Source organism: Thermobia domestica, chromosome 16, assembly GCF_964235325.1.
Source record: "Thermobia domestica chromosome 16, izTheDome1.hap1.1, whole genome shotgun sequence".
In the NCBI taxonomy this organism is placed as follows: Eukaryota; Metazoa; Arthropoda; class Insecta; order Zygentoma; family Lepismatidae; genus Thermobia; species Thermobia domestica.
This window is the reverse complement of record NC_137469.1, coordinates 1,033,610-1,057,161: the sequence shown is the minus strand read 5'-3', so window position 1 is coordinate 1,057,161 and position 23,552 is coordinate 1,033,610. Positions and strand designations below refer to the sequence as shown.

Below are 23,552 nucleotides of genomic sequence, written 5' to 3'. Positions count from 1 at the left end.
CAGTTCAAACAAGACGGCCTTCATCTGCAAAGAATAATCCGTGGCATTGAGTGGGAAAGGAATACCTCCCAACACAGGTTGCATTCAATAAGGATTTCTGTATCTTTTTTTTCTTTCTTTCTTTTTTTCTTTTTTCTTTTTAATCTTTGTAAACGTTCTATAGCAATACTCCTTACTAATGCATTGCAGCATACATCTTTTTCCTCAGCCAGTCCTCAACGGCACAATAATATTTTATGCGCAAAACAAAGCAACATTCTTTTTATTGCATGCTGTGGAAAGACGTGAAGCGAAAAGCAGTTGACGATAAAACAAGCGTATCGTGGGAGCTGGTCTCGATAACAACGAATAACAGAATATATATATATATATATATATATATATATATATATATATATATATATATATATATATATATATATATATATATATATGTACGGTATATATATATATATTATTCCTTATTTTTTCGATGCGAAGAGAAACCATTGTTATCCGGACATTCCTTCGTCGTTTATGTTTCAACTGATGCTTCCGAAGTGTGAAGAATTGGATTCCAGTTCGCTTGAATGGACAAAAGTGCTTTGAAATCGACTACGTATAAACATTGTCGCAGTGGAAAAGGAGTTGCTTTTCTTCTTGAATATATATACACAGCGTGATTCAAAATGATGTGAACGATAAGGAAACGTTATCTAAGTGATAATACTCTATCAACAATGGAATCTCTACGGAAATACTTTCAATATTATCCTCAAGTTTTGTTTAGAACGAGCGTAGTAGTTTAAAATTTATCCGCTAGGTGACAGAGTGATTAGTTCCAAGATGGCTGCCTGTGGTGCAGAGAGAGCATTTTGCGTTTTACAGTTTCACGTTTGTCGGTCTGTTATTAGTGTTCAACGCGAGTTCCGCACAAAATTTCATAAAGATCCACCATCAAAGAACTCCATACGTAAGTGGTATGACAAATTCAACAGAATGGGATGCATTTGTAAAGAAAAATCGCCCGGTAGGCCGTCCACTTCTGAGGTAGATGTCGAAAGGGTTCGAACCAGTTTTCATCGCAGCCCACAAAAGTCAACAAGGAGAGTTAGCAAAGAGCTTCAAATGCCTCAAAAAACTGTTTGGCGTGTAGTGCGTAAACATTTAAGGATGTATCCGTATCGAGTGCAGTTGTTACAACACTTAACACCTAATGATCACACGCGTCGCAAGATTTTTTGTGAGTCATTTCAGGAGTTGTGCAGTGTTGATGATGATTTTTTGGGCAAACTTTGTTTCAGTGATGAGGCTACGTTCCATGTGACAGGAAGAGTGAATAAACAAAATGTTCGCATTTGTGGAACTGAGAAGCCTCACCAAATCTGTGAAATTGTGCGTGATTCACCGAAGACGAATGTGTTTTGTGCAATTTCATCTTCAAAAGTTTATGGTCCGCACTTCTTTGACGAAGGAACTGTGACTGGACAAACGTTTCTACAAATACTTACTACGTTGCTTATGCCACAGCTCGAACATGACAGTGTAAACTTCATCTATCAATTGGATGGAGCTCCATGTTACTTTCATCACAATGTCAGAAATTTCCTCAACAGACTGCCACACCGCTAGATTGGGCGGTCAGGTAAAAATGATCATCAGCTTCTACGTTGGCCACCAATATCACCGGACTTAACCCTCTGCTTTTTTTTTTCTGTGGGGACTTCTAAAAGACATTATCTACAAACCCCCTGTAGCCAAATATGTGAATGAACTGAAAGAGTGTATCACTGCTGCAGTGCAAACTGTTGATGAAAACATGTTGAAACGGGTCTGGGTGGAATTGGAATACCGAATAGATGTATGCAGGGTAACAAAAGGGGGCCCACATAGAACGTTTATGATGTACTTTTTTTTTTCATTTTTATCACAAAAACTTGGAGAGTTTTAGCATTTAACTGTAAGATTTGAAGCTATTTCGATGATTAATAAAAAAAAGTTATAAGGAGTTGTAATCGTTCACATCATTTTGAATCACTCTGAACAGCGTGTTTCGTAGTATACGCAGCAAATTGTATTTTAAAGATTGATTTTACAATACTGTTTAGTGATTTACGAAATAAAAATGTCCAGTAATTGATAGATCTCATACAGCTGAACAATACGATATGGCTGAGTTTAGTTAACATCGGATCAGTTACGTTTGATATATTTAGAGTCCTTGTGATACAAACATAGGAACGTGACAACCAACAACAACGTTTTCTATTATCTAAGGAACTAGTTTAAGATTATTTCGTCTATTTTTAGCCTAGCCATAACAGCTAGAGTAGGAAAAACTTCACCTGTGGTATTAAGGGTCTGTGGTTTGATTTCAAGTCATGGGAGTTTGTGATGCATAACATTGTGTCCGTGGCTTTTCTAGGGAATCTCTCCCATTCAACTAATTCTTCCGTAATCGTTCATTTGAGTTTATCTCTGCCTCCTTCACCTTAAAAAGCATAATCGTCAGAAGTGGAACAAACTAAATTTTCACTTCCAGCATATTTACTATAAATCTGATTCCTTAGGGAGCCGCGGTGGCTTAGTGTTAGAGCGTTCATTTCTGGTGAATGGGGTCCTTGGTTCGGTCCCAACTCGCGCCAAATGAGCTTTGTTGTGGAGAAAACACAGTGTGCGTGGGTTTTCTCGAGGTTCTCCCGTTTCCTTCCACATTCTTCATTCCATAATTTCGTTCATTTCTTATCATTACCAACTCCTTTAGCCTAGCCGTGAGACGTAAATATTTCATTTCATTTGTTTTTTTCAGTTCCTTAGGGAATATTGGAGTAACAAATTTAGTTTTATGTAACCTGTTTGGGTCTCTGGTTTATTATCGTGATGTAAGTTCTTGTAAAGTTCCGTAATGTAATCGTGGAAACTGTTATATATAACAGTGTTGTCCGTTGAATCCATATACATATGTTGTCTTATATATGAGATTGTAACTAATAACTGCATTCAAATAAATAATTATATGAGAAGTAATAGAAGAATATGGAAACGTGATGTCTGATCAGCTCTTACAGACACGCCATTTCTTAAGATATCAGAAATAGAATGGTTCCTTTTTATACATATGAAAAATTACAAATAAGCGTTTTTCTTTCACTTCTAAATTCTTTAATGCTTTTATTACTTATCTTGATAAAGTGCAAACAATTTGATAAAGCTACAACAAATTATTAATCAGCAATACATAGGTGAATTATTTCCCAAATAAATGAACACTCCAATGTGAAATCTGCCTTGCACGTTTTTCTTCCCTTTCAGCTCTTCGAACTTGCACTGAACTTTCTGGGTTCACTGATTTGTGACGTCAGTTAGTTTCTGCAGTGCGTAAACCATAATCCTTGAACCGCATTGTAAGTTTTACAATTAGCACAGCCACAAATTAGTTATAAAGGCGTTATATGATCACATTCAACATTATAAGATCTCGGTTAGTCTATAATACTGAACTAAGTGAAGTGAACAGATTCTAAATGGTGCAACAAAATTCCTTAAACTATATTCAAGTTAGAAAGTTCAGTTTTCAGAGAAATTGAAAAATGATTCTCATATAAATCAACGGACTAGGAACAAAGATGGCGCCGGTATTCAACGCTGTTATGGTGTACAGGGTGACCCAAAAGTAGGTTTACACCCGTGCATTGATCATGTATAACATTCTAGCTTATAGATTCATTTGCTTTGGCTGTTAAGAGCTTAAGATATAAGTAAAAAGACATTAAGAACAAATAATAAAGAAACTAAGTCTGCCTGATGAATAACAACAAGAAATGATAAAAAAGTATGAGCTGATCAGTATGAGACTGTATATCTATTTTTGGGCCACCCTGTATATCGATGGCAGTGAGTGACATCGGAGGAAAAGAAATATAGTAGCATGGCGATGGTTTATGCTTTCTTAACGCAACAGCCATTTGTTTGGAATTTTTTAAAAGTGTATACTTCTGTTAATACTGCAAATGTCGTAATCATATGACTCATCAATTCCTAATCCATACAAATTGGGATGTAGAAATGAAAAACTCTTCGAGATTCTAGGTCTCCACAAGGTTTCTGTCTGTAACAGTTCTTGATGGTCTATTCTGTATTTCAGTTTCGGAAGCAGTTGGAAGTGTGGTTTCAATAAAGGATACAACAGAATGAAAGGCTGTTAGTAGGCGGCTATTTGTAGCGTTCGCAAAGCGTTTTTATTACTCATGCGTACGCTTGGAATATGCTGAGCATGTATTTAAATGTGGATGGCTAATCACAAACAAGAAAGCAATTAAAAAAAAAAGTGGAGAAAACGTCAGCTTGAGCGTATTTAGTGTGTTTCGGAACAATAGACCACCTGCTGTTTGAAAGATGTCAAAAGGAAGGAAAGACGTGTTGCTAGACAAGGGGATTTTTAGCAAGAAACAACTGCTTGGAAGATATTTTGTGCAAAGCGTTGGAACTCTGCTATTATAAACCTGGACTTGGCAAAAAAAAAAAAAAAAAAAAAAAAAAAAACTGGAAACCTTGACTGGTTCACGGTATGATTTATAAGTCTGGCGAAAGTAAAGTTACTAAATAGCCACCTTGGTCGCGTTCGCTCTAGGGGGTAACGCTTCGAAAACGCATTCTCAAATAGCCACAGACTTAGGGACAAAACCTACCTCAAAACTGTAATCCGTGAAACTTCCCTTTTATATTCAAAATTTGCTACCGTTCAAGTGGTACTTAAAAAAAAAAAAAAAAAAAAAGTATATTAGGAATGAAAAAAAATCTATCCATATTAGAGGATTTGTAACGTCTTGACTTCAAAACTTTAAGTACTGAAGTGAGTGTCCAACAGTAGCATATATTGCAATGGATTGTTGTAAACGTGCAAGTAATCATGATCTGGCTGGTGATGTGACCTTTTAGCTTTCGCGTCGACTATTTTGTTATGCCTCTGGCCTAAGCATACAATAATGTTTGCTTAGTGCTTGTTGCTTTATTTAAACGATAGACAGGACGTTTTTCCTCTGATGTTCAGCTGAGATAAATCAGGAATTTTAACATAAAATAACAAAACATTGAAATACTAGAAAAGCAACTAGACAGAATATACTTACGTGAAGGCTACTTGTAATACTTGTTTGTGTTACTATCTCCGGTCAAATCCGCCATTTTGGTTTAAGTTCCTATTTTCTTTGTAATGTGATGAGAAATTTCTGACCATTTCCCGATGGGTATTTTCACAAGCAAAGAATTTTTACGTATTTTTCGTCCGTGGGTGTTTCAGTTAAGAAAACAACGATGTTGAGAGTACTTACTCTTTTTATAAGTTTGAAACTCATCGTTTTGCAAGTGGTTTCTGCAGTGACGTATTTACGATTTTGTTTCGGGGAGGGCTTTGCTAAATTTCGGGGCAAAATTCTGCAAGATATTTCATATACTTTACTATAGTAAGTTAGATTTCGGGGGGGGGGGGAGCTTAAGGCCGGAAGCCCCCCCTAAATACACCACTGGGTTTCTGCAAACTCATGAAGTCTTAAATTCAGGAAAATCTTGATTCAAATTTCGTTATACACATTGGCTTTGAAAGTCTGTGACCTCATTGACAAATAATAATTACTATTATTATTATCTTATGAATTCGTTACCTTTTATTAAAAACTCTACTTTTGTCAAAGTTGCCAGCTCTAACTACAAGTTTATCTTAAATTGCTTATCCACTCGGGAGATAAGCGTCCCTTTCAGTATATAGGCAGTATAAGGTGTGGGCCTACACCTTAACAGCAATCGAAACTACCGAATCGAACTCTGGTATAGCCACGAAGAACTTAGCCTACAGAAAATTAAGTTATTTCAGAAGTTTTAGGTAATACTAGCTGAATCTGTGCTGTCTGCACAGAGCATCATTCTAATATACTGTGGCAAACTTGGAGAAGTTGTAGATTGTCAATTGATTTTTTAAAAAATAAATCCATGCGAACATGAAATGAAGCAAGGATAGGAATGGCCAAAGAAGCCTTCAGGAGGAAGAAAAGACTATTTTGTGCTACCTTGAACAAGGAGTTTAGAAAAACGACTCCTAAAATGCTTCGCGTAGGATATTGTAATATATGGGGCAGACATGGACATTACACAAAAGCGATTAAAAAGACTGGTATGGACAAGAATGGAGAGAATTACCTGGGTCAAGCGGAAAACGAATTTGAGGGCGTTAGAAATGGTGGGGGAGAAAAGAACAATTTTAGATATTATTAAGAAGAGAAAGAGAAACTAGTTGGGACATTGGATGAGAAGGAACTGTGTCATGAAGGACTTGCTAGAGCATGTGTTGACAGGAAAGAGAGGGCGGGGGCGAAAGAGGCTACAATTGACGGATGGTATCGAAACGGAAAAATCGTAAGTGAAGACGAAGAGGTGTGCGGAAGACCGTGGAGCATGAAGTTTCTCAGTTGCTGCAAGTGACCTGATAATAATGGCAGAAAACGTATGATGATTATATCGAGTACACCTTATTGCGGCTCTATACCGGTAGTTCTTTGAAATTTCCTGCACGTAGTAAGTTTTGCCATTCAGCACAAAGCAAAGTGCCTGCAATGTTCGTCAACCCGCTATACATACCTCTTGTGCTGAATGCCTAACACAAGGATATCAACCTTAGCAAGGCCTAGCGACAGTTTTAATGTAATGAACTCGCACTGGTCCCTAAAACTTAGGATAAAAAATATTTTTAAACAATGAGGAATCGAAAATTATACAAGATTTAGAATCAGCGAAAACGGCACGTTTTTAAAGCTTTTATTTTTCGAGATCTCGTTGTCGAAAGGAATTGCTACAAACAGCATTTTACAGGTAAAATAGATACTGTAATGATGCTTGTGGTGGTTGCAAATACTGTATGTAGTCAAAACTCCAGCCGAAAATATGATTTCATTTATTATTAATCGCCTTTATTTAGGAAACCATTTTCGAAGTTTGTGTATTGTTCCCTAGCATTACAAAGCAAATCCTCGCCTTCCTCAATATATATATATATATATATATATATATATATATATATATATATATATATATAATATAAAGTGTTACGGGACAGAAAATGGCACTTATTATTACTATTATTATTTCTCTTGAAAATGGTTTCGTAGAAAACAATGTGGCTTCTAAAAGCGGGAATTTGGGTGTGTGATCAAGTAATTCTACGGAAACTCCTTCCGGCAATACCTGTCGATCGAACAGGTTTGAATTTGGTTGGGTTGCACCTGTGTAACGAAAATTATTTCTGTCAGCTTCGTCTTGAAAGCAGAATCAAGAAATTCTCCTTGGACTGGAAATCAGACTAGATTTCTTGTAGTCTCGTTCAAAAGACTTCGTATAATTTTATACAGTAAAACCTATTAAAAGAGGAAAGAAATTTCGTTGTAGTGCTTTTGCGTATCATATAAATTGAGAATTTTTGGTTTTTCGTTAGTTAACGTATTTTGACATAGAGAAATTCGATACCACATTTGATTATGCTATACAAAATTTATTAGTATTCTGTCATCACAAATCAACTATGCTAAGAGACAGATTTGAAGGTGACGCTCTGACAAGTCAGTTGTTTTTAAATAGAGTTAGCAAACGAGATGTATGTTACCTTTACCTAGTGATGCCTAACGCTCCTGAAGATACAATGAATAACATTCAGATACCACTTCAATACATATTACGGAGTTTGGAAATCAAAGTAAAAAGGAAGATAATTAATGAAACACTTCTACTGTGGTGGTTATTTGCCTCAAAATGGTCATTACAGTTTAATATCGTACAAGAAGTCAATAAATGAAATTACATTTATAATGTTGGATGACACGATTATGTCGGTTAAGCCAAAAGAAATGGGTAATTAACGGAAAAGATTTATTATGAAATATGAAGATTCATTAGGTGGAATGAAAATGTAGAGAGAAATGGGAGAACCATGAACACGATGTTGTTCATCAGAAGCTTACTTGACCTGGGATCGAACTTGGTACCCCTGGCATCAACAGATGAGCGCTTTACCACTGCTCTCATAAGTGTTTACCCCTGAAGTCCCTTGATTCTCCTAGTGTTTAAGGCCTCCACATTCCCCTGCCGTTGCCAATTACTTTTGGACTTATTATAGGGCAGTCGCAACTTAGCCTCTGCCTTTATTTTCTCACTTTACTTTTATTTTCGTGTATCTCTCTCTCCCTCTCTCTCTCTCTTTTTTTTTTTTTTTTTTTGGCTATTATTCCTCAGCAGGTTGAGGTGAGGCTTATTTTTCTAGCATGGCATCTAATACTTTAAACCATGCCCTTTAATGTACCTTTTTTTAATTATTTTTCATTTTTATTATAATTATTTTCTTTTTTTAAAAAAACGGACAAACCTGTAAAAGAATATTGCAAATATATATAAAATAAATATTTGTGATATTCAGTGTGAGAAAATCTTCCCGTTCCCAGGGACCGTATCTCCAATCATGTTGAATGTGAATTATTACCAGGTTTATTTTTTTTTATTTTTTTTTATTTTTTTAGTACACGTACTTCCCCGCTCCCTTGAATCGAAATTCCCTCCGAGAGAAAGCTTGTGAAATCACCAAGGTGAATGGTCACCAAATATTTCCACCATCCCAAAAACTTAATGTGCGGGTATCGCACAGAGCTCTACAGATAACCTTAAAAGAGGAAACGAATTTGGTTATTACAGACATAAGCACTGGCGCAGATCCCGGCGGGATGAGGGTAACATGTCCCCTCCAATAATCCGATTTGAATTTTTTTTTTTTTTTTTTTTTTGAGAAATGTGATGATTTGTGTCCGACTACCACTTCATGTACATCGCCTGATATACAACAGGTTCACCTCAGAAATCAGATTCATCTACCGTAATATAAGCCTCAAATTTGCCCGTCTCCCAATGTTCAAGACAACTGCCACAGCATTGTTTTTCAACTTCATAAATACTTTGATCAAAATGAAATGAAATGAAATCTTTGAGTTTTACGTCCCACAGTTATGCCGGTTAGGCTAAAGGAGACGGTGATTATGAGAAATTAATAAAATGGTGGAATGAAGAAAGTGGGAGGAAACGGGAGAACCCCGAGAAAACCCACGCACACTGTGTTTGTCAACCACAAAGTTCACTTGGCGGGGGCTGGAATCATTTTGAACATCACTTTAAGAAAGAAGAAAGATTGTGGGACAGATCTTACCCTCCCCCCTTCCAATGTTGAAGACAGATTTGCGCCGCTGGACAGAAAAAGTTTGTATATTGTGAAGAACGTAATGGGACATACGATGGAAAATTGAAAATGGGAAAAGGCGAGCAAAAAAAAAAAAAAAAAAAAAAAGATGGAATTGCTAATCTTATGGCAAGTGACCTGCCACTGATGGCAGAATATTTATATGTAAATAGAATAGTAATAAGTGAGTTGTCTTTTACACCGTGTAACCAGTGAAGTTATCCAAATATTGAGGCATAATCTTGAAAACGGAAGTTGTATCACTTCGGTTGCAATAGAGCAATAAGGTATGTAATGGAACCTGTTCTCCAGAATGAATCCATATAGGGGGAAAAAGTTTCAATCGGAACTTTGTAGCAGTTTCTATAGCTTCCGGTTTTCCTAGGTAGACTAAGGTAGAGATGGAGACTATTCTTCAGATACTAAGTCCATGTTGGAAAACAGCTTATCGCTATCTATTACCGTTTTGCTCTTATTTCTACTACTTCCGGTTGCAATAGAGCTATAGGGTATGCGATGGAACCTGTTCTCCAGAATGAACCCATATAGGAGGAAAAAGTCTCAATCGGAACTTTGTAGCAGTTTCTACAGCTTCCGGTTTTCCTAGGTAGACTAAGGTGGAGATGGAGACTATTCTTCAGATACTAACGCCATGTCGGAAAACAGCTTCTCGCTATCTATTACAGTTTTGCTCTTATTTCTACTACTTCCGGTTTCAATAGAGGAATAGGATCTCTTCTTGGAGCGCTGAAGCCATCTCAAAATGCATCCGTTCGTCAGATACCAACATTAAAACCGGAAACGGTAGAATTGACCACCTCCGGTTTTAGAAAAGACAGAGATTGAACATTTTTGAAGTGTTGAATAAAAGTCTCGCCATCTGTTACTGTCGTGCTCTGATACCTGTCGACAGACGGACGGACAGTGTCCTTTTATAACACTTCCATTACTTATGCATAGCATCATTTGCAAGTCTAATAGAAGTACAGGGTATTTCAAAATGAATATCAGAGAACCAATTATCAAATGAAAGAACAACTCAAACAGTTTTTACTACAAGTGTTCAATGTGAGCACCATTCGTCACACACACACACACACACATATTATTTATATATATATATAGAGTCGATAGGCAAGAAATGCTTATCTTTTCACCGGGATATGACATGAAACACATTTAATCTAGGGGAGTCTCGTTGTAACTGTACCATCTCATAGGGGTTAGCTGAGCTCCAGATGCGAACGTGTTCACTTCACTAAAGACGACACGATCCAGAAAATCTTCATCGTCACGCAGCAACATTTCATTTGCATAGTTGGCACGTAAACCACAGTAAGCTTATGTAGGCTTTAGACCTTGTAGCAACTGCAAATGATAAGGACGTAGTTGTAAGCTCTCCTTAAAATTCTCCGTACAGACGGTTGCAATGTAACTACAGATTCAGTGTTTGCAAAATGTAAAACTCAAAAGAACTTTTGCTCACTAGTCGCCATCTTTGCTTCTAACGGCTAACAGACGAAACAATGCATTCGTACATACAAAACTGAGTTGGTCTTTCATGTAATGCACTATCTATAATTGTAAGTTAATAAATACTACAAAGACTTAAAACCCCGATATTCATTTTGAAACACCCTGTACTTCAACCCCTGAGAATCAATATTTATTCACTGTAGAGCTCGTATAGCCTGGAAAAAAATATGAAGTGAATTCATGATGAATTAACCAGCAGAATTCAGAGATAATAAAATAAATAAAATAGACTTTGACAAGTGAAAAGTTGCAGATGTTTGAAACGAAGAGTGAATGTGTTACTACTATTTCAAGAAACTAAAGATATCATATATGTAATACTGCTGTGACAGTAATAGAACCACGTTATGTCATTGCGGACAATGTGATAATTCCAAATATCCTGTCTCGTGCCATGAATATCTAATCACCTTTCGCAAAGTAGTTCTTCTTCTGTTCACCAACACGAAAGAGATACGAAAAGTCACAACTACTCTTTGCTCACGTTACAGAATGTATGAACTGTTACGCATGACAATGTGTCGATACTGAAGGAGCTCTAGACGAATCGTTCTCCAAACGACACTATTCCAAGTATTTAAATGCTGTATAAAATAAGTTCGTAAATCAAATTCATGGAAAACATACTTTTCCCTCAACCATTACGTCTGTTGAACGATGCTTCTTTCTTTCATCAGTACTAACAAGGGCCCCGATCCTGGGGAGGGGTAGGTCCCCCAAAGCTCATGTGGACCCCCGCATTGTATTTATGAATATACAATATTTTCCATAATTTGAATGCAATTTGCCTTAAAAATCTCATATATGTCTTCTGCATCTGAACCCCCCCATATTTACAGAGAAATCTGCGCCCTTGAGTACTAATAGTTATATTTGTTAATTTGGAAAACGTTTGGAAGTCGAAAATCAATATTTCACATTTTGTCGTGGCTCCTTGAAGAGGAGTTTGTGTTTACAATACTTCATAACTTAATGAAAAATTCGTACAGCGTGTCTGTTCAACTTTCCTTCCCAGGACGTTTTAACTCGAACAAAATTCCTGAGAAATTACCATAATGACTTATTTCTAGGAGTTTGTATACACACATTAAAAATACTAAGTCTAAGTTTTGGTTTACTTGGTAACTTTCAGGTTTAGTTAGGAACAAATCAGTCCATTTTTTTAATTATTTATCGTTTTTTAATCTAATAATCATATGATACTATTATCCTAAATTACTTGTATCAACCATAACTATTCCTTCTGTACCTAATAGCATGATTCCTCAATGTCTGAACTGTGGAGGGAATACAGAGCGTACTGTCCGACAAAATATTATCATTGTTCTCTCACTACCACTGTTCTACTAGTTCTATCAAAGTCATTCACCTCCGTCTCAGCTGGCTACAGCCATGGATTTCTGCAAGGAGGGTCGTATCCCCCCCACCCGCACCTAAATTCAAGTAAATCAATCATTTGAATTAAGGTTCGTTAATATTTTCTTCCTTCGTGTTCCCAAGTTCTTCTGTGAAAAAGTCTCTTATATGACAATAGGTGACAGTGTCGTATAAGTGTAGAGAGAGCATTGTCCTTACGTGACGGAGGCAAATAACCTAGATTCTGATTTCTTCATTAAACCGTAAGCAATCAATCAATCAAGCAGAATCCAAAAGCATTGATAAAAATGGAATAAAATCTTTCAGTTTAACGTCCCACGATTATGTCTGGTAGACTAAGGGAGACGATGAGTAAAGTGAATGATAGAATGAGAAAGTTGGAGGAAACTGGAGTATCCTGAGAAAACCCACAAACACGATGTAGTCCATCACAAACTTACTTGGCTGGAGATCGAGCAGAAACCCCACGCACTGAAGGTAAGCGCTCTACCATTGAACCACCCTGCCCCCCCTTCCTACAAAAGCATTGGTGTTTTCGCTCAGAACTATGCTGTGAATACTGAGAGTTAATACCTTGTCGACTCCTCCACGTCCTTTCTTTCCCGTATCTTGAGCTGAGCTTTATAGCTTATATCAAGCCTAGCTTTAGAGCATATATACAGTATAAATATATTACTTTCAAAAAAAAGGCCAACAAATGTTTCTACCTGCTGTGAAAAACCCTGTGGACACCATGCATACATCATATACAGGGCCGGATTTCCCATAGGATTTCCCTATGGGCGCAAGCTCCCAGGGGGCGCACGGCCGAGAGAAAAAATATCTAGAACTAAAAATAAATAGCTATGACTTAACATATTTTTTGAATTGATTAAAAAAAATCAGGCTAATATAGCATTCTGATTTTGAAGTTCATTGGAACAAATAATTGTTGGTAAAGTTAAACTATTTTTCAACATTATGCATCAACTTCGTTACAACATTGATATCAAACACGGGAGAACAGGCTGTAATTTTTTAATAAAGTTTTTTAGGAAAGTAACTTTAACCAGACTAGGGGGCGGAAAAAATTATTGGGCCTAGGGGCGCCAAAATGCTAAATCCGGCCCTGATCATATAATAGTAGAACATTAAATTCAGTTCATTTGGGCGAAGATTAGTGTTTATTGATAATCAAACTGTGCGTTCCATCCTTTAGTGTACACCAGGATTCTCAAACCTGAGGTGTTCGGACTTCTAGAGGGTTACGAGAGGAGGTGTCGTGAAGGGATGTTACGCAGAGTAAACAATATTAAATAAAGAACAAACAATTAGAATGAAAGAACATCCAACTGGTGAAAAATTATAGACTGATGAAATACAAGAAAAATATATAAATAAAAAAATAAAAGATGCTTAAGTATAATTCTAAATGGCGTGGTGTGATTTCAGTATTCTCCACAAGTAATATGCAGCAATAATCAAAAACCTGATTACAAATACGAAATTGCTTCTTAGGCTCGCTGGCAAAAGGATGTGATATGAGAGAAAGATCGTGATACGAAATACTTTGACAAACCCTGGTGTACACAACCCATCATTCAGTTATTAAGCACTCTACTTCTGAACGTGAGTATACATTCTGTCGAAATAAGCCTTATCTTCACGTAAGTTCTATAAATTAACTAATATTTCTCTAGATTCAGGTGGTAAGACTCAAAAACGTGTTATCAGCATGAATTTTCTTTTTTGCCTTAGAAAACAACATGGTCTACGAGTAAACTTTATACACGATAATAGAGAATACATTACAAAAAGCTGACTCATTGCTACAGACTAGTTTTAAGTAACAGAACAGAATGATACGAAGAAATTAGTCACTTATAAACAAACTGTTAAGGGAAATATAAAGGTTACATTATCACCAATACAGGACACCCCCACATGTCCCTTGGTTTTCCAACGTATTTTCTAGGGAGCAACAATATTGAAATAGTTCAAAATCCAGGAGATGAATATTCAAACGTTATATATTATAAAACTTTGTCTCATATAGGTTTTGTGGGTAGAGCATTTAATAAAAACTCGACTCCCACTACCAGTTTTATCATAAAAGCTTCCACTATAAAAGTATTTGGTCTAGGAATTAATTCGTGCGGGTGGACAAGAGATGGCGCAACGAACGGAGCGTCCTACAGTTCCGTGTATCCACACGTGTTGCAAACCCCTGTCATCGCGTATCGTTCGTAGTATAGGGCAGTGGATTAAAGCGTCAACAACACCAGTTTGTAGTTAAGTGAACATGGCGCAATTTGGGCCTGATAAAGTGTTTTTGCGGGGTGTCCTGCTGCATTACTTTAACATGCAGAAAAGTGCGACTGAAAGTCATCGTATTTTGGTGGAAGTGTATGGTGACCATGCTCTAGCTGAGCGAACGTGTCAGAAGTGGTTTGCACGGTTTAGAAGTGGTGATTTCGGCTTGGCAGACCAAGAGCGAGCTGGACAGCCAAAAAAATTTCAAGACGAAGAATTGACAGCATTGCTCGAGCAGGATTCGTGTCAAACGCAGGAACAACTTGCAGCAGCATTAGGCGTTGATCAAACAACAGTCTCCAAACGCTTGAAAGCCATGGGAATGATTCAAAAGATGTCACATTGGGTTCCACATGAATTGAAAGACAGAGACGTTGAAAGACGAAAAACCATTTGCGAATTGCTGCTTCAATGACAGAGCAGAAAGGGGTTTCTGCATCGAATTATTACGGGTGATGAGAAGTGGATCCATTACGAGAATCCTAAACGAAAAAAGGCCTGGGTGAAACCAGGTGAACCAGGTCCATCACAACCAAAACGAGATATTCACTGTGCAAAGGTTATGCTGTGCATATGGTGGGATATGAAAGGTGTGGCGTACTATGAACCTTTGCAACCGGGTGAAACTATGAATGGAGAACGTTATCGACGACAATTAATGCGTTTGAAGCAAGCTCTGGCCAGAACACGACCAGAATGGGAGAACAGACATGATAAACTTATTGTTCAACATGATAACGCTCGCCCACATGTCGCAAAACCGGTCAAAACCTATTTAGAAAATGTCGGATGGGAAGTTTTACCCCACCCGCCGTATTCACCAGACGTTGCTCCTTCAGACTACTACTTGTTCGATTGCAAGAACAACGATTTGATTGGACAGCGGTTTACTTCTTCAGAAGATATCGAAACATGGGTCTCTGAGTGGATCGCTTCCAAGGATGAGGACTTCTTTCGCCACGGAATCCGTACATTGCCTGACAGATGGGCGAAAGTGGTGGCTAGCGATGGACAATATTTTTCTTAAGGTATTTATGTATTTTGTGTTTGTACTACAGCTTCAATGTGTGCGTACCAACCGCACGAATTAATTCCTAGACCAAATATTTTCACAAAATACTATAGAAATTAATCTCTCTAGAATCAAAGGTTACTTATAGGTGGTCTTTGACCGTAAAGTCGCAGACAGGATCTCCAACAGAGCCCCGTAGCAGGCTAAGCAGATGGGAAATAGGGATCCAATGCTCCGTAGCAAGCAGAGGAGGGTTAAGTGGACAACAGAACCCCGTAGCAGGCTAAGCGGCTGAGGTTAGGATTCCCAGACAGAGCCCCGTAGCAGGCTAAGCCAGGAGATAGGATAGGCGTAGTCCCGTAGCAGACTAGAGGCCTGGGGTTAGGTTACTCCAAGAGTCCCGTAGCAGTGAGAGTTTTAATGAACTATACCGACAAACTGTAACAGGTGATTCTTCACATCACAATAAAAGAAAAAGTTCTTATGGGTCTGTAAAGAAAACTGCAGGTTTCAGAGCTAGGTTTCGCTACAGAAACTGCGGACTGGAGGCAGCGACGCAACTAGGCTACTTGTCGCCTGGGAAGAAGTCACCTTAGCCTCCCCCCCCCCCGACTAATCAAACCACAACGTTCCCGGACTACACCTGATATTGGCATCACGCAGTAATTCTGCTATTCCATTTTTCCTTCAAGTGGTAAAGCTTGATTTCAAAATTGCAGTATATAATTTATATATTTTTTGTACAGGGACAAGATAAAACAAGCTAATTAATATTTGATTGTCAAATAATCTGCGAGTAGCATGATTGACATATTCTTATAGTCTTATCATAACTGAAAATCACAATGTTTTTTGGAACTATATCGGGATGTGAAAATGTGTACAATGAATCAACAATCTGTTGTTTCAGAATAGAATATTTAATTATGACAAACAGTCAAGCTGTTGTCTCGAGTATTACACTCGCACATTTTACAAATCTCTTAATTCGATGCAAGTTAAATGAAAACACAAAAAGCTGGAATTAAAATTTGACTTTGGGGACTCTTTTGGCTGCAAAGGTTTTTACAATGTCTTCAAAAGATAGCTTTGAAGCTAACTTGCGCTCTATACATATGATCCTAAGGTTGGTTAGTCGTTGAAGTCCTGTTAAGTTTGAGGTATTATTTTTTTATGATCTTTAGTTTGCTAAAACTGGTTTCCTTTCTTTAGACCTATAGTGAAAATAAATATTTGCCCAGTTTTGCGCCCGGGACACAAGCCCCGTTTGCTTCCTTTTAGTTACGTCACAGACTGGAGGCCATCTCAGTGTAAAGGAAGTCACATATACACAAACAGAAAAATCATTTCATCAGTATGCAAACGATTCCCCTGTAGGGTATATTTCGCAGATATGTTCTGATTTCAAGGGTCCAAAGTAGGATTCGTACTCTATGTGTACCTCATGTTGAGTAAGACTCTAAGGATGTTGTGGGATACCAATCATCACTTGGCCCACGTCACAACTACCTCCCATTGAAATTGAAATTTATTTGTTGGCATTTCACCCCAAATCAATACCACTCAAAACTAACTTAATGTTTGTGATATTCAATATCCTTCCACCTTCATTTAAGAAGCTTTTCTTGTATAAATGTTATAGGTTTCATTCAATTTTTAGTTGCTTATTGATGTATTTTCTCGACTACCCTAAAAAGTTCGTGACACACCTAGCGTTATGTATAACGCTCCCAGACACCCTGGATTTACATAATTTGTTCACCTCAAAATTGTTCAAAACTTCAAATGTCCCAGTCATAAATTAATAGCATTCGTAGGGCCATGGTGACTCAGTGGTAAAGTTCAATTCTGGTGCATTGGATCCTTGTTGGATCCCAGCTCACGCCAAGTGAGCTTTATAGTGGACATACACCGTGTGCATGGGTTTCTTGAGGTTTTCCCATTTCCTCCCACTTTATTCATTCTCATCATGACCGTCTCCTTTAGCCTAGCCGGCATAACCGTAGAAGTAAAACTTAAAGATTTCATGTCATTTCATATAGTATCATTCGTGCGATATCTGTAAAGTTTTATTAGCCATCGATACTCGTGTGATAGGATTAATCTACTGTCTGTCGCTCATTTTGGTGAGTGTGGACCTATTACTTAATTGTAACATTTCAGCAAAAGCAAGTAAATAATTATCCATATAGCCTACTGCAAGTTTTCGAAGGATATCCTAGATTTGTCCAAAAATCTGGGATCCCTAGCGATATCATCGCTGTTGTGGTTATCCCCAGAAGAATCTCAAAGTTCATATAACTTATTTTATTGTTGAACTAGCTTCCTTCATTAGGCTTATATACAGATCAAAGATTCTTAAATCCTAGTTTCCTTCATTACAGGTATTACAAACAAGATCCTCTTAAAACTAACTGAACATTTCACTAACCTACTTCAAAGATAACGGTACCAATCACTTGTAGTCTTGTCAAGATGGTTTCATTCATTTCTAAATCTCAATATCGTGATAATATGGTTAACAGAGGTGTTAAAATGATAGTAATAAAATTATCCATTCACTATCCTTTGAAAAATTATACTTTTTAAAAACTAGATCAAACGCACAAAAACTAAAAAGAGTATATATATATATATACACAAGGTAACAGATGTTTATATATTAATCGAAAATTTAATGGAAAAGAATAAAACAATGAAATAATCGTACACTTAAATACTAGCCGTTCTTTGCACTGGGAGAATGTTTCATTTTGGACATAAAGGGTACCAAAACTGTCACCAATCAACTTAGGGACCCCCAAAAGGTATGAATTCGACATTTTCAATTATTTTTACTTTACTCGTACTCTTCGCAGAAACTTCGAATCAATTTCCAGATGAAAAACCTTTTCCTTCCCTTGCTTGCGTAACAGAAGTTTGAATTTCACGCTTCTAGCTACAGTAATGGCTCTCAACCGATGTATCGCGACATACTGGGTTTTACGCAGTCCCTTAAGGTGTGTCGCGAAATTTTAGAATTTAAAATTCACGAAGAATTTAATAATAATTAGTTAAAATCGAGACAGAGTGCATCAGTCAACACCTCTAGCAGTAGCAATAATGCTCAGTTCTATATAGAGTTATTATAAAAACTATCTGGTTTCACTATTATTATTATTATTATTTATTATAAAAATATCAAAGAAAAGTGTCACGATGTCCTAGACGTTCAGTAAATTGTGCCATGAGTGAAAAAAGGTTGAGAACCATTAGCTATAGTAATATGTGTCGTGAGCGTTGGAGAGTCGGTCACTTTTACTCTTTAATAACAGATTAATTTGATTAATTTAAATGGAAAGGAATATGATTTCATATGTGTTGTACGTTTGAATAATAAGGGATTGCGGTGGCTCAGTGGTAGAGCGCTCACCTCTGGTGCGTGGGGTCCCTGGTTCTATTCCCGCTCACACGAAGTGAACTTTGTGGTGGACAAACATCGTGTGCGTGCGTTTTCTGGGGGTTCTCCCGTTTCCTCCCACTTTCTTCATTGCACCATTACATTCATTTTTCATCATCACCGTCTCCTTTAGCCTAACCGGCATAATTGTGGGACGTAAAACAAATATTTCATTTAAAAAAAGAATAAATAGACTACAAACTCTGTCTCTCCATTGCAATGTACATTCTTGAATTTTACTTAGGAAGCACTGATTTACTTGTAACAATTTTCAATTCTGAATGACAATACAAACAGCATCATTTGTTTATTATTTATGGTATTTTTACATTGGCGAATACGTAAAGTAATTGATAATACATGCGTGCCAATAAATGTTAAATGGTTAAGTGGTTCTTGCCTCGGGGTTAAATGGTTCTTGTCTTTCATAAGAGAACCGGGATTTTAAACTCCCAGTAGACGTATACATGATTCGAATACCAGGGTCTTCTGTCTTATATAGCCTCGGAGGTAAAAAAAGAGAAGTTAGAATCCCAAATAAACAATAAAGATGTAACGAAAATACAGCACAACTTTGCTTATGCGGCTCTCATTGATCCGGATGACATTTGTAGACATTTTTTTATTATTATTATTATTAAAACAAGTTAATGTTCCCTAGATAATTTTCAACTATGATAGCAAGAATGTAATTATAAGTACGCCAAATATCCGCTTTTTGTTTTCGTTAAATACAGTTCCTGCATAGTATACAATGGATTACGGTAATACTCTTCTACATAACATGCTTTTTGTTGAGTTTAAGAAAGCACTTCAATGTTTCATTCAACCGCCACACCTGTTCGAAGCAGAAGACAGTGGACAGATTCTTTGTTAAGAAATGATGTGAAAAGTTATCATAATAAACAGTAAGTCTGCTTATTTAAGGATTTGTTTAGTTTATTACTCATATACCCGGATTTTCGATTTTCCGGATTGCCTTTGGTTACAGTTAAGCCGAATAAACTATGTTCTACTGTATATTGTTTTCACTTTTTGATTTATAGCTTGTTTTTAAGTAACGAGAATAAGTGTACGGTTGACGTTCTCGCGTTCAATCACCGGTACAATTATTCTAATTTTCTTCAGTTACATTTGGCATGACGTTCTAAATGTCCCGACTTACTTACTTTTACAGAAAAGAATGAAGAAAAAAATCCTTTCCACCATCTGTTAATGTTTTCAGTAAAGTTTCTTCTATTAGAACCATAATAAATAATGAATGAATTAGGAGTTATTTTGAGGGGGGGGGGGTTCGGCATCCATGACCATGTTAGCCCGTCACGTATGAGCAGGGCCGTTCTGCAACTCAGGGGCCCACCAGGAAGGTACTTTCTAGGGGGTCCCAGTCACGTGTACATATTGCTCCCCCTCCCCCGACAATAAAAGGGAGTCCGGAAGTGTCACTCGAATCAAGTATGCTGAAAAATCTTAAAATTCAAATTCAAAACTTTTTTAGACAGTGATTTCTCCCCTTATACCGATTGATCTGACGTAAAGCCCAATCCTCCACTCTTCTCTTGCAACCGTACAATCATTTGAACAATCTCCACTACTTCCCATCTCCTAAAATAACAATGGCGTACCTGTTCCATGGACCCCTCATAGGCGCCCCTGGTGCATATAGAAACATACTATATATGAAACATCAGAAGTAATTTATACAAATGCAACACTACTCATTGTCGTGTGTTAATAGTGACCAAGGGAGCCTCAAAAATTTTAAAAAATTGCTAAAACATTTTCACTATAAAAGTTAAAAAAACATGACATGATTCACTCCTATATAATTTATGGACCCTTTTGAACATGTTGAGAGGGGGCCCATCATAAAAAGTTTTTAATGGGGTCCCCGTGTATTTCACCGCTCCAGGGCCCCCAATGGTCTTAATCCGGCCTTGTATATTTTCTATACGGAATACAAAGTTGCTGTAAAATGTAAATTATTATTTAATTTCAAGTTGTGGCATCATTTGAGATTTTAACTTAGCTGAATACTTCAATATTAGCAAAATTATAAACCAGAGTGAGAAATGAAACTTTCAAGGGTTGAATTACGAAAGATATGAAAGGCTGTTTTCGCAACATCAAGAGCTGGCAACCAAGAGCCCCGATTTCTCTGTAAATTGGGGGGGGGGGGGCATTCAGATGCAGAAGGTATATATATGAGGATTTTAAGACAAATCGCATTCAAATTATGCCAAATATTGTATATTCATAAATACAATAGGGGCCCACATGAGCTTTGCCAGGATCGTCGCCCTTGCTGGTAATGCTTGTCTAAGATGAGTTGACTGTATTGCCGATACTCTACTCTACGTATTACGTACCCCATCCGTTACTCCCGTATGCGAAGAGTGCGTGATGTGTGCATTTTCTGTACATATACCGCTACTTACAATACGAGGCGGAGGACCCACTAAAAAATTCACCGTCCAGGACCTACCGGGAAATTTCCTGCCTGGCCAGTATGGCCCTGCGTATAAGGGATGACGTCCCTCGGCAATCACACTATTCAAGGAAAGGGAAGGAAGCGACCTGCTACCTATATGTTAAGTACCATCCCGGCATTTGCCCAGTGTCAATGAGGAAACCCTCACTCAGGATGATTGGCCTGAAAAGGCTTTTGCACTTTTTCGACCGAGTAACCCCACCGCGAGTCGAACCCGGGACTGCCTTGATGAACACACATTTGTGGGTTATCGCATGTCACTCCCGCATATTATTTGTATTATATTCACACCCAGATTCCCCATTCATTACTCAAAGACATTATACTACAAAAGCAACTTTTTTTTATATATAAGTTTATAGTTTCTTTTGTGATTTTTTGTCGTTTATTATTGTTATGCAATTGCAATCAAAGAAATTCTAAATATTGTTTCGTTTTAATAATGTTTACTAATGATAAAATACATCGAAATACCGTACCTTTGGAAGGGGGTGTCATACAAACCCCCACGAGAGGCATTTACTGAAATCAGAAGTAGGCCCTATCTTTAGTATCTGTTTATATATAAATGGGTCAGAGCCAAAGTGGACTCAAATAATTCTTATCTTTATTCACTTTTCTTACTGATATGCAAATTAAGTCGTGTAGTGAACTAACTTGGACTTAATTAGTTCCTCTGTACTCTGCAATGTTTTGAAATTGTCCATATATAATTCTGTATAATGGTTTCACTTGTGCAACTGTTTATCTTTTTGTCCTTATCAAATGACTCTTAACAATTAGACAATTATGTTAAAAGGATGTAAAGATCAGTACAACGTATCAGGAGTCTTTCGTGAGTGAGTCGGCAGGCGTATCGCATTTGAGGCCAATTAGTCCCAGTTTCGAGTTCAAATGGAGGACAATTTGTTTTGGATGTAAGTCGAGAAACTGTTTGGACTCCGCTTTAAGCTTATGTGACCCCTTCCAGCATAACCCGGTTGTTGCATAATAACACCAAGGTGAAAAACTTATTTCTGTGCATTTGTGATATAAACACATAGAGCAAATTATTTAAACAAACAAAGGTTTAAACCAAAAAACCGTTCTTTTTTGTTTTTTCCAATAAAAACCACGTACCATCAGAAATAATGTTTTCATGCATTTATGAAGGATGTGACTGACGTGGGCTACGAACAACGACCGGGGCGTGAATCCAGTGTAGTTGATGAAAGCGCAACCTTCACAAATAGGCAGTTCTTCACCACACTATTTCACCTTCAACAGAGCTCTAATACCCGGCTTAAGTAATTAATGAATAATAAATTTCATTGGTTCGTTAGGTTAGAGCAATGGTTCTCAACCTAATTCCTATCACGACCCCCATTTTATCACTTCCTCTTGCCAACGACTCCCTTATAATTTCTGGTTTATAATAAGTTTGTGTGGGATTTTTAATATACATATTGCGGAGATCTCACGATATCCATCTATTTCTATAATAGTATCCATCTATTTATATATAATATCCATCTATTTCTATAATAGTAAAATCAATTTCTTGTATATAGTGGATACAGTGACTTCCCTAAAAGCAAACTGATTAAAATTAAATTTGGTCAGTTCATTCATATTACAAATATCGAATCCGATCCGTATACTGTTTCAAAATGGAGGCAGCTTGAAAATTTTAAATTTCATAACTCCCTTAATTTTGGCTCATAAAAAAATAAAGTAATTTCTAATTTGGGTTTTAAAAAAACCTTCGACAGTTGTTAAAATAGTTATTGAGTATTTTAAATGACTTGATAATGTACGTAACGAAGATTGAACCGGACATTGCCGCACTAGTGAAATCACACAATGTTCAGGTATCTCATTAGCTTTCGGTTTTAATTGTATTTCAATATGCAGGTTTTGTTGCATTTGTATTTTTCTGGTATTTCAATATGCAGTTTGCATTAGTTTCATATCATACCTTTTTCATTGAAATCGATAAACTATTCAGCACCTGTTGAAAATGTTTAGTAGACCTATTTTTTGTTGTTCTTAACACTATGTATAAAAATAAAAATATTCCTATGAGAACAAATTTCACAATATTTTCCGGTATTAGATTTTAATTATATTTATTTCTCCCACGTATCATCGCGACCCCAGGTTGAGAAACCCTGGATTAGAGTTT

General features: G+C 37.0%; 1 protein-coding gene across 4 annotated transcripts in view; it reads left to right on the top strand.

Moving 5' to 3' along the window:
• spg (dedicator of cytokinesis spg) overlaps positions 1-23,552 on the top strand; it is a 499,880-nt gene that overhangs the window by 277,814 nt on the left and 198,514 nt on the right. The gene's annotated exons all lie outside the window — the stretch shown is intronic.